This window comes from Triticum urartu, chromosome 5A, assembly GCF_056163025.1.
Source record: "Triticum urartu cultivar PI428250 chromosome 5A, HENAU_Tu73, whole genome shotgun sequence".
Classification (NCBI taxonomy): domain Eukaryota; kingdom Viridiplantae; phylum Streptophyta; class Magnoliopsida; order Poales; family Poaceae; genus Triticum; species Triticum urartu.
Window position 1 is genome coordinate 347677386 of NC_141877.1, and position 13389 is coordinate 347690774.

Sequence of the window (13389 nt, forward strand, 5' to 3'; positions counted from 1 at the left end):
CAAGTATAGCGTAACAACAAATAAGCATTCGAATCAAGCAATACAGCAAAGCAGACAACTGAACTATTTGTAATTCGGTAGGATTACACATTGAGGGCACAAGCCAAGAAAGCAGCCCACTCGCATTACATTTCACATGTACTAAAACACACTGGCTTACCATATGTTGCTATGAAGCCTAGTTGCTGTTGCAATGTTCTTTGAAGATATCGTCAGCATCCCATGGTTGCAAATCTAGTTGTTGTAGTTTATTCTGCACCATCTATTTAGGTAAAATTAATTTTAATCGCATGCACTGGTCCGAATTGATCATCAATGGTTCATCTAAACTAATGAAAGAAGGGTGTGTGCATACACGACAATATATCTGCTTCCCTCTATTTTTATGCTTGTTTGAGGTGCCAACCCCAAAAGAACAAATATTTTTCTTGATGGGGTTGGTAGCTCCATAATTAATAGAAGCATCAAATTAGTCATGCAACTTGGGAAGATCAAGAACACACAAACAAGTAATGAACAGAGGCTCGGAGCAGTGATGTAATAGCTAGCATCAGAAAATGTAGGGTAAAATGAACAAAAAGCAGCGGAACCACATGCTAGTTTGCTGATGTGTAATTAAGCATAGAGAACATTAAGCAGTCTGATGGAACCAACAGGTGGCATCAGAACAAAACTAAATCATATGAACTATATGTGCACTGGTATGTAATTTAGCACATGTAACATGTTCACTGCCAAAAGTATGGCCCTACAGGTGCAAGCAGAATAACGCATCTCATGAAAAACTGAATGATGCCCTGAAGAAATTCAAAGGTGCGGTGCTTATGCTAGGAAAGTGAACGTAGGCACCGGCCATTGGATAATAGTACCTGATTCTCGGCGGCATATGGGTATCGTTGTCATACTTGATAGCTAAGGATCGTCGATGGTGCTCGTGTTGCGGTTGAGTTTGGGCCGGCTGAAAGGATCGATACGGTCGACTAGAGGGGGGGGGGTGAATAGGAGACTACAAATTTTAATCTTTCTTGTAGATTTTAAGGCTTAGCGGATAAAAGAGTTCACTAGAAATGCAACTAGGTGAATGCAACCTATATGACAAGCAAGCTCCAAGAGAGAAATGCTAGGCAACAAGCTACTTAGCAAGCCAACAAGCATACAATAACAAATAAAGGTGCGGGAAAGGATTAACCACAAGTGAGACGAGGACACAGATTTTAACCCGAAGTTCACTCTTCCTTGGGGAAGAGCTAATCTCCGTTTGGAGCGGTGCCGGAGCCAAATCTTGCGGAATGCCACCAAAGGCTCACCGTATTCTCCTTCGAGTCACCCCCAACGGATGAGCCTCGAAACACTCGGGGTTGGTCTTGAAGGCGACCACCACACCTTTACAAACTTCTCCGGAGCACACCACAAGCAAGGAAGCTTCCAGAGGAACCTCTAACCGCCTAGGAGCCCAAGCTCCAAGAGTAACAAGTCAATGGGGAAGAAATGTTGCGGGGAACGCGATTTGGTTTGGTCAAGTTGTAGATCGGGTCTTGCTCTCCCAATCCCCAAAGTTTCAACAAGTTTGGGTGGAAGGATTGAGAGTATTGAGCAAAATGGGGTGTAGCAATGGTGGAGCTCAACAAGACATTAGGGTTAAAGGTTGGAGGTGGAAGAAGGGCCTTTAAATAGTGTTCATGGGCTAGTGGGGATTTCTGCCCATTGGACCTCGTGCGCACGGGCTAAGTCAGCCCCGTGCGCATGGGGTACACAGAGACAAACACACCACCCCGTGCACACGGGGGTCAACAGACCCCGTGCGCATGGGGTACTCAGAGAGTTTACATAGGACCCCGTGTGCACGGGGGTCAAAAGACCCCGTGCGCATGGGGTATCCAGAGAGTTATGTAGTACCCCGTGTGCACGGGGGTCAAAAGACCCCGTGCGCACGGGGTACCCAGTAACTTTCTGTTGCAACTTTCTGAGTACCACAACACACACACTAGGTTCTTTTTTAGGTGGTCGGAGTGGGAAGGGTAAGAGAGTAAGGATCGGCAAAGGCATTCCCACACGACATTTATCCACACAAACCCCTCTTAATAGTGCGGTCTTTCCTATGACTCGAAGCAAACCAAAACTAAACCTTCGAAGCGTCGAAAGACCACGCCTTTGCCTTTTTGAAATGGGGGGGGGGGGGTCGCACATCTCCATCGCGGGCACTTAGAACCAATAACCTGAGATAAACTTCAGCAACCGATATTAGTTCAACTAACCACATTGTCATCACACCAAAATATAGCATAAGTGCCATTAGCACTTTCAATCTCCCCCTTGTTGGTGCATTGATGACAATGTGGTTAGAGCATGGCAAAGAGGATAAACAGATAGAAATCCATGGAACAAATAATGATCATGATAGCTCCCCCTATATGTGTGCCCGGAAACAAGAATGCATCTAGTACACCCGTAGGAGGTTCGACCAAGATCATTATTGTTAAGTCATGAGATTCATCAAAATAAACCTATAACGGTGCATAGATCTCATGACATAGTGTGGTGAGCAAATAATGTGAGACCCAATAAGCATAAGAGGATAATGGCAAGGTTCACTAATAAAGCTAGAGTCTCACAACAAATCTAGAGACACACAATCACACAGACGGAAGGTAACTAAGAGTATCTCAAGCCAACTAAAACCAACCAACAGCGAGAAACACGAGGCTTGAGATCTCAACACACCCACGAACGCCCACGAACGCACCACACACCCATGAACACACACCACTTCTCCCCCTTTGTCATCAAGACAACAAAAAGGAGATAAATGGCAACACGAGACCCACTAGACAAGAGGAGGAGCACTCGAGGCATCATCATCATCATCATCATCATCATCATCATCATCATCATCATCATCATCATCATCAAAATGCCACCCGACCATTGGGAAAGACCGAGCAGTGGCCTCACTGTCGACGTCCTCTGAACCTGGACCGACCTCCTCACTAGCAGCAGCCCTTGCTGCCTTCTGCTCACGCCGAACAAGCTTCTCCTTGTTGATTTCCTTGATCTGACGATGCTGAATTGACTGACGCATCTTGAACATGTTGCTCAAGGTCTTGAACAACGACTTCTTCTCTCCCTTGGAAAAGATGGCCTCAGAGCCAACAGACTTGGCCTTACCTCCACGAGGGATTCGTGCAGTAGAGGACATGCCTGGAGTGTAAGTAGCACGATCCTCAGGCCTAGGGTTGCGCCCCTTCTTGATGGGCACATAGGGAGCAGGAGCAGCTGGGGTCCAGTTGGAGTTGCGCTTGGGAACAGTAGTCTTGAAGCTAGCAATGTACTTTGCTGGACAGACGGCCTCAATCAACGCCTGTATGAATGGAGCATAGATCAAAGACTTGTTCTCTTGTACACACGCGCAGCTCGTAGTACATGAAATCCAGAACATCCACTTTCTTCTTATGATGAAGATACACAAAGACATCAAGCATGGAGCTCCGAATGTTATGGGAATCCCCGGCCTTTGGAGTGAGGGTATACCACAGGATATGGTGCATGGTGTCATAGAGGGGCAAGAGGTCTTTGATGGACCCAGTGACAAACGACTTCTCTTGTTTGTAAGCAAAGGCAATCTCATCCTTAGTGCGCTGCCCACTTTCCCGAACAATGCCAAACTCATCAGAAACAGTCTCTTCATCCATGAACGGGTAGGGAATGATCTCGAAGAACTTTTCCATAGGAGCTGAGCACTGATGTGTTCTAGACATCCATGTGAGGGTGCGAGCAGAATCATTGGAGAAGCACAGAGTGGCAAAGAACTGCATCACTAGATCTTCATTGTAGGGGTGGTTGAAGGTGACAAACGAAATCAGACCCAATCGTCCAAGAGCGGAGTACACACCGGGATACAGATGATCATTGTCGCGCAAACTCTCAGTGTTGACTTGCTTGTGAGGAGCAAACTTCTTTGACTTGGTCATAAGAAGCTCATGATAGATCCTTTGCTGAAACCCATTCTTGAAATGGGGATCCACTCCCATACTCATGGCCTTAACATACGGATGGCTCTGTCTCTCAGCCCAGATCTCTGGCTTGGTCCACTTGACAAGAGGCATACTCCAGAGGTCACGCTTTCCCGGAATGGCTTGCTCCAGACTAGACTCCTCTTCCTCTTCTTCATCTTCCTCACCACGACCATCTTCTTCTTCTATCTCATCATCTTGTGAGTCATATTCTTCCTCAGAATCATCGGAAGCCTCAACAACGGGCCGCTTTGAGGCTGCACGGTGAGCACGACCCCGACCTGACCCAGACCCCTGACCCATGCCTTCAAACGGCTGACGACGAGCAATGGTGAAGTCCTTTGATCCTCCTTTTGCACGCTTGTGATGAAGCTCAGACCTCTTGTCAGCGGAGTCTGAAACACACACAAACACCCAACAACACAAAGCACGAGACACAAATGAGTACAAGTGCAAGATGAAAGGCGAGGAGATAGACAAAAATCTAGGCAAAAGTTCCTGGATAGCCCGTGTGCACGGGGGTTTAGACCCCATGGGCACGGGGGCCCGTGCGCACGGTACATGACCATGGGAACGGGGCCCCGTGCGCACGGGGGTCAAACACCCCGTGGACACGGGGGTCTCCCAGCGACAGCCACTACCAGAATGAACTCCGGGAGTGGGTGTAGCAGAGGGACCAACGGATCTAAGCACTAGACTTATCTACAAGCTAGTTGAGGCCAAACGAATCTAGGGAGCAAAGAAACCCTAAAGCTAGAACAAAGGAAAGGAACTCAAGGAGATAGATCAAGGGGACAAGACCAACCGGAGGAGGACCCTATCTGGATGCAGATTCACGGAGGAGGAACCCCGGCGAAGCCTGGAGGAGCTCCGGTGAGTGGAGGCGACGGCGGCGGCGCTGGAGGCTTCCTGGGGAGTGGAGGGGGCGAATGGGTGGAAATGAACCCAAGCCCCCGACGCCCCACCTCTTTAGGACCAGAAACCGCAGACCCCGTGCACACGGGCTAAGTGAGCCCCGTGTGCACGGGGGTCCCGTGCGCACGGTATAGAGCCCGTGCGCACGGGGGCCCCATGTGCACGGTACAGGCCCGTGCGCACGGGGTATTCAGGAACTTTGACATGAGTGGATTTTTAAATACAGGGCTGAGTGTATACTCTTACCCCTACTTCACAAAGCACTCGGTCTACATTTCTGAATACGCCGCGAGGAAAGTCCTATCACTATGGAAAGGGTATATGTGGAGCACTTGTACCAAAAGAGAAGCGAGGAGAACCAACCAAAAAAGAAAAGAAACAACACACCACACAAGCGAAACAAACACGGACACAGCCCTCAAGCGAGGGGGGTGGCCGAGGCCACCATGTTTGAGTTTACTTGGTATGGCACCGCGAAGATATGAACCTTGGGCCCAAGACCAATACTCATCTTTGAAGCACAAGTACCACCTAAAGTGGCTTATGTGAAAGATTGTGTTTGTTTTATGCACTTCTAGGATAAGATAGCTCATGAGTTGAGCTAGCTCCCCCTATACATGTGCCTACATCTAAGCAAGATAGTACATGAGAATGTGTGTGTGAGCAAGAGTTTCATCCGAAGTTACTAATATCCACGATATTTAGCTCATGCCTTAACTCGCGGAATCTTGCTGCGTCAAGGGGCTTGGTGAAGATGTCTGCTAGTTGATTCTCGGTGTTGACATGGAGTAACTCAATGTTTCCCTTGGCCACATGATCTCTAATGAAATGATGACGAGTCTCAATATGCTTGGTCTTGCTATGTTGAACCGGATTCTCGGCGATCTTGATGGCACTTTCATTGTCACACCAAAGAGGCACTTTGTCACATTTGACACCGTAATCCATCAAAGTTTGCCTAATCCATAATAATTGGGCACAACAACTTCCGGCAGCAATATACTCAGCTTCGGCTGTGGAGAGAGATATACAATTTTGCTTCTTTGAAGACCAACTTACCAACGATCTCCCTAGGAATTGACATGAGCCGGATGTGGACTTGCGATCAACCTTGTCTCCGGCCCAATCCGAATCCGAGTAACCCATTAACTCAAATGATGATCCTTTGGGATACCAAAGGCCCAAGTTTGGGGTATGAACCAAATATCGAAGGATCCTTTTCACTGCCGAATAGTGGCTCTCCTTAGGAGCGGATTGAAATCTTGCACACATACACACACTCAACATAATATCTGGCCTAGATGCACAAAGGTAAAGCAAGGAACCGATCATAGAGCGATATACCTTTTGATCCACTTCTTTACCATTTGGATCAAGATGAAGTTGACCATTTGTGGCCATGGGTGTCTTCATTGGCTTGACATCTTGCATTTTGAATCTCTTGAGCATGTCTTGGATATAACGATATTGATTGATGAAGGTTCCGCCTCTCAATTGCTTCACTTGAAAACCAAGAAAGAACTTCAACTCTCCCATCATGCTCATCGCAAATTCCTTAGTCATAAGATTCTCAAACTCAACATTAATAGCATGGTTAGTTGACCCAAAGATAGTATCATCAACATATATTTGGTAGACAAACAACTCTCCTTTTACCCTCTTCGTAAAGAGAGTGGAATCTATTACCCCAATCTGGAACCCCTTCTCGCTTAGGAACGCCGTAAGGTGATCATACCAAGCACGAGGTGATTGTTTGAGTCCATAGAGTGCCTTATGGAGTTCATAAATGTGAGAGGGATGATCGGGGTCTTCAAAACCGGGAGGTTGCTTGACATACACCAACTCCTTAAGAGGACCATTAAGAAATGCGCTCTTAACATCCATTTGATATAATTTGAAATCATGATGAGAGGCATAAGCAAGCAAGATGCGAATGGATTTGAGACGGGCAACGGGGGCAAAAGTTTCACCAAAGTCCAAACCTTCAACTTGGGTGAAACCTTGTGCCACTAACCTTTCCTTGTTCCTTATTACTTGTCCATATTCATCTTGTTTGTTCTTGAAAATCCACTTTGTTCCAATGACATTGTGAAATCCCTTGGGTCTTTCTACAAGGGTCCACACTTTGTTGCGTGTGAAGTTGTTGAGTTCTTCATGCATGGCATCTATCCAATCCAGATCGTCAAGTGCATCTTCCACCTTAAGGGGTTCAACACAAGAGACAAACGAGTGATGTTCACAAAAGTTTGCCAAACGTCTACGAGTAGTTATCCCCTTTTTGATGCTTCCGTAGATGTTCTCGGTGAGGTGTTGAAGATGTTTCAGCTTGGCGGCCACTTTTTGCTCTTTGCGGTCAAGCTCTTCTTCACTTGGTTTTGGACTTGATGAAGAAGCTTGCCCTTGAGATTGCTTTAGCCTTGGAGACACTCTTTTCTTTGCAACCACAGGTTCTTGCTCATTAGGAAGTGATGACGATGAAGACACTTGTGGTTGGGGTTGATCTTGATCTTGATCAGGACTTTGAGCTTGATCGTGAGCCTCAACGATTGGTTCTTCATTATTCGGAAGAGTTTGCTCTTGATCTTGCTCAGGAATATGAGGGTCTTGATCTTGTTCTTGGATAGGTTCATTATTCCCTGAAGCATCTTGTACAAGTGGTGTCGGTGATGACTTCCCTTGTGGAAAATCCTCAAGAGGGGCTCTTACTCCTTCTTCTTCTACTTGGACATGGGTGTTTCTTGTGGAAGAATGTGGCCTATCCCCATTGTCCTTATAGCTTGTGAAGGAGCCTCATCACCTACAATACTAGGAACAATTTGCTCCATACGGGAGCCATTATCTTCATCAAACTCCACATTTACCGTTTCTTCAATGCATCAGGTGGATTTATTGAGAACTCGGTAAGCATGAGAGTTTGATGCATATCCAACAAATATGCCCTCATAAGTTCTAGACTCAAATTTAGCTAACTGGGATTTTTTGTTTAAAATGAAACACTTACAACCGAATACCCGGAAGTATTTGACATTGGGCTTTCTCCCGATTAGGAGCTCATAAGGGGTCTTGTTCTTGAGCTTGCGAAGATAAAGCCGGTTTGAAGCATGGCACGCGGTGTTGATGGCTTCTGCCCAAAGCTTGTATGGTGATTTGTACTCATCAAGCATGGTCCTAGCCATCTCAATAAGAGTCCTATTCTTTCTCTCTGCAACACCATTTTGTTGGGGAGTATATGGTGCGGCATATTGGTGCTTTATCCCCTCTTCACTCAAGAATTCATCCATTGTATAGTTTTTGAACTCGGTGCCATTGTCACTTCGGATTGCCTTGGTCTCACAGTTATGTTGACGTTGATCTTCTTTGGCAAAGTTGATGAAGGTTTCTTGAGTTTCATCTTTAGTCTTGAGAAAGAACACCCAAGTATATCTTGTGAAGTCATCAACAATGACAAGGCAATATCTCCTTCCTCCCAAACTATCATATGTTGGAGGCCCAAATAGATCCAAATGGATGAGCTCGAGGGGCCTCAAGGTGGTGATGATAGTCTTTACTTTATGAGCTTTTTCATGAAGCTTCCCGGCAATGCAAGCACTACAAGGACGATCTTTGGCAAAAGACACATTGGTTAGTCCAAGAATGTGCTCCCCCTTTAAGAGAGCTTGTAAATTTCTCATGCCCACATGGGCTAGCCTACGGTGCCATAGCCACCCCACGTCAGCCTTGGCCATTAGGCATGTTGCAAGATGAGTTTTCTCTTTCGAGAAATCAACCACGTAAAGTTTGTCTTCAACATGCCCAACGAAGACCACTTTGAGATTGCTTCTCTTAAAGACGGTCACATGGAATTCACCAAAATGTGAATCATAACCGGCACGAGCCAATTGAATAGTAGAAAGTAAGTTGTAGTGAAGGGATTGGACAAGCATGACATTTGAAAGAGATGAATCATTAGAGATTACCACCTTGCCCAAACCCAATACCTTGCCCTTGCTATTGTCACCGAAGGAGATGTTCGAAGAGGCCTTGAGTGAATCAACGAACTCCACAAGCATCTCCCTTTCTCCGGTCATATGATTGGTGCATCCACTGTCGATCACCCATTGAGTTCCACCGAAGACATAGTCCTACAATAATCAAGCTTTGGTTATAGGTACCCATTTTGCAATGGGTCCTGGTGAGTTAGCAAAGAGGGTCTTGGGAACCCAAATAGTCCAAGCATAATCATCATAGTTAGTTCCAACAAATTTTGCAAAGGTATAACCATCATCTCCTCTCATGAGAACATATGATGGATTGTTCTTGCCAGTAAAATTCTTGGGAATGGCCTTGTCCCTAATGACCTTTCCATTCCCAACACCCTTCATTTCCTTATCCTTCTCCTTGTGCCCTTCTTTCACAAACACTACCTTTTGGGGAGGGGAAGGAGTCAGACCGATCTTCTTCTTCTTGTTGTTGTTCTTCTTCTTTTTCTTACCACTCTTAGATGCGGGATTAAACCCAACTCCCTCCTTGGCAACACACTCCTTTTGGTTGCTCAAGAGATCGTTTAGGTTTTTCTCCCCTTGGATGCATGATACAAGCCCTTTCTCAATTTGAGCTTTCAACTTCTTATTTTCCTCTTGAAGGGAGGTGCAATCATGAGCAAAGTTAGTCGTACAAGCATCATCATTTAAATCTATATGAGGTGCGGAAGTGAGAGCCTTAATGGTTGTAGCTTTTAGTTGAGCATAAGACTCGGTGAGGGCAATGAGGTCACCTTTGACAACCTTGGAACTAATCACAAGGAACTCATGCTCCTCAACAAGTCTTGTATGGTCAACTAGAAGCTTTCAACTCTAACATTAAGAGCATCTTTATTCTCAAGAGCAAGTTGCAAAGCATCATTGGTTTTAACAAAGTCAATTTGATGAGCAGATAAGGCTTCCTCAAGTGATGCTCTCATGACACTCTCTTCATTAAGTTCGTGCTCGAGGAAATCAACTCTCTCTTTTTCCTTTATAAGGAGGTTCTCAACGTTCTCAATAAAGTCATCGCGTTCGGCAAGTGACTTAAGGAGATCGCCAAAACGAGCACGAGCTTCACCATGAAGAGTTTTCATGAAAGCCATTAAGGATTCCTCATCATTATCCACACCCTCCTCACACTCATCCTCCACTATCTCACATGAGACATTGGGAGTGTAGGTGTCGGGTTTCTTGGGTTTGGACTTTGTTTTTACCTCTTTGGCCATGAGGCACCGATGAGTGAATGGCTTGTCCTCGTTTGGAGAGTCGAAGAGGCCGGTGGTGGAGGAGGAGGTAGTGGCATGCATGGCAAAGGCCGCCGTGCCCACTTGATCATCATCACCATCATCTTCATCTCCAGACATGTATTCTTCATGAACAAGAGCTTTGTCATCCTTCCTGTTTGCAAACTTGGTGAACTTCTTCTTCTTAAGCACAAGCTTCTTGGACTTGTCTTCACGTCTCTCATATGGACAATCATGAACAAAGTGTCTTGGGCTATCACAATTGTAGCATTTCCTTCGTCCAAACGATCTTCCTTTGTTTGCCATGGTCTCGGAGTACTTCTTGACTAAGAGAGCCAAGTCTTCTGCAAAATCATTTGCCGGGCACAAGGTATCATTATCCTCCTCGCATATCTCTTCACTCACTTCTTCCTCCCTTGAGGATTGGCTCATCACTTTCTTGGCCTTCAAGGCAAGATTAGAGTTCTTGGTTGCTTGAGCTATTGCAAATGTTTTCTTGGACTTGGTTTCCAAAATAACATGGGTAGAGAAGGTGGAAACAACTTGAGCCGAAGTCAACTTGTGATAGTCCAGACGTTGATGAACCATCATGACCATGGTATGTTTTGTGAGAACCATAGCATATATGAACTTGTCCTTGATGAATTCATCATTTGCCCAAGTGCACCCAAAGGTTCTCAAGTTGAGCACAAGGGACTTCAACCTTCGGTAAACCTCTTCTGCGGACTCACCCTCATTCCTCACAAAGAGATTGACTTCTTGTTTGAGCAAGGCCAAGCGAGATCTTCGAATTGCTTCATCTCCTTCAAGAGCCTCCTCAAGGCAATCCCAAATTTCCTTTGCGGTTTTGAGAAGATCAATGGAATCACTATAGTCTTCAGTCACAGTGTTGCGAAGCATGTTGTGTGCGGTAGCATTGAGTTGATCGTCAACTGCTTCCCTTGGAGTGAGATTCATTGGGTCCTTGGGGTTGAATCCATTGACCACAATCCACCACAATTGAGTTGAAGCACTGCGCATGTGAGACTCCATATCTAGCTTCCACTTAGCAAATGCATTAGCTTTCAAAGGGGGTGGAGGCCCAATAGGATTAATGCGGGGATGTTGCAAGGGTTGAGGAGAGTAAAAGGGTTCCACGGCATTGTACTGGGGAACTTGAGTACGAGCCGGAGAAGCAAGAGGTTCCCTCGAGTCATCCGCATCATGAACCTCATTTGGATTAAACGAGTTTGATGCGGACGTTGATGGCTTTAAGCGAGCATCAATTTCCTCCTTGACCGAGGCCCGAACCTCTTTCAACATAGAGACTTTGAGGTCCGCAAACATTGAAAGAAGATCGACCACAGTCAAGGGGACATTCAGGTTAGTAGGAGTGGCAGGAGCAACGACAGGAGCACCAAGTGTCTCGGTCGCGGCGGGGGGTTGGTTTTGACCATCCCCCACAACGGGTAGGCCACCTCCCTCATTCCCTAGATCGACCATATCCTCTAAGGTTGTAAAACCTTATATTAGAGCACGAGGCTCTGATACCAATTGAAACAATCGATACGGTCGACTAGAGGGGGGGGGGGTGAATAGGAGACTACAAATTTTAATCTTTCTTGTAGATTTTAAGGCTTAGCGGATAAAAGAGTTCACTAGAAATGCAACTAGGTGAATGCAACCTATATGACAAGCAAGCTCCAAGAGAGAAATGCTAGGCAACAAGCTACTTAGCAAGCCAACAAGCATACAACAACAAATAAAGGTGCGGGAAAGGATTAACCACAAGTGAGACGAGGACGCAGATTTTAACCCGGAGTTCACTCTTCCTTGGGGAAGAGCTAATCTCCGTTTGGAGCGGTGCCGGAGCCAAAGCTTGCGGAATGCCACCAAAGGCTCACCGTATTCTCCTTCGAGTCACCCCCAACGGATGAGCCTCGAAACACTCGAGGTTGGTCTTGAAGGCAACCACCACACCTTTACAAACTTCTCCGGAGCACACCACAAGCAAGAAAGCTTCCGGAGGAACCTCTAACCGCCTAGGAGCCCAAGCTCCAAGAGTAACAAGTCAGTGGGGAAGAAATGTTGTAGGGAACGCGATTTGGTTTGGTCAAGTTGTAGATCGGGTCTTGCTCTCCCAATCCCCAAAGTTTCAACAAGTTTGGGTGAAGGGATTGAGAGTATTGAGCAAAATAGGGTGTAGCAATGGTGGAGCTCAACAAGACATTAGGGTTAAAGGTTGGAGGTGGAAGAAGGGCCTTTAAATAGTGTTCATGGGCTGGTGGGGTTTTTTGCCTGTTGGACCCCGTGCGCACGGGCTAAGTCAGCCCCGTGCGCACGGGGTACACAGAGACAAACACACCACCCCGCGCACACGGGGGTCAACAGACCCCGTGCGCACGGGGTACTCAGAGAGTTTACATAGGACCCCGTGATGAAGCTATGTACTTAGGGTAGGGTCATGGATCTGTCCAACATATCCTCCCCAAAGACATCTCTACAAAGAATCATAAGCAGTCGAAGAGAAACCATCATCCACTCGACCGTGAAGATGTGCTCACTCGACCACCTTGAAGACACTCGACCACCAGAAGATGATAAACCCTCCACTCTGCAATGGCCAGGACTTAAACCATAGCTTTATGGGCATTTACAACACTTTACTGCGGACGTTATCAGTAACGCCCCTCCTTTATGAGCATTGAACCTTGTGTAACGGAGGGGAGCTGGGGTCCTGGCGTACTCTATATAAGCCACCCCCCTCCTCTGGGACAGGGGTTCACACTTTCTGTAATTCACACGCATATATTCAGTCGACCGCCTCCGGGCTCCGAGACGTAGGGCTGTTACTTCCTCCGAGAAGGGCCTGAACTCGTAAAACTCATGTGTACAACTCCTCCATAGCTAGGATCTTGCCTCTACATTCCTACTCCCCTATTCTACTATCAGTCTTAGAACCACGACAGTTGGCGCCCACCGTGGGGCAGGTGTCTTAGCGACTTGTTGGAGAAGTTGCAATTTTTCCGATGCCCTTCATCATGGTTCCAGGCGGAGGTTTGGCTGAGGGCCGCGAGATCTGTCTCAGCGCGCTCATGTTTGTCGCCAACGACTCCGCTTGGCTTCAGGAGGCACCACTCGACGCCAACACGCTCCCAGCCCGCAGGGCGATGCACTTTCGCGCGTGCGTCCGCGGCGTCCTCCTGCGGCAACCGTCGACCCAGTATCAGTCGACTCCAG

The 13389-nt window shown here is 46.7% G+C and overlaps 1 pseudogene; it reads right to left on the minus strand.

The window, feature by feature from the left end:
- Positions 1-7642: 7642 nt before the first annotated feature.
- On the minus strand, positions 7643-11652 carry LOC147971343 (uncharacterized; annotated as a pseudogene).
- Between the last annotated feature and the right edge of the window lie 1737 nt (positions 11653-13389).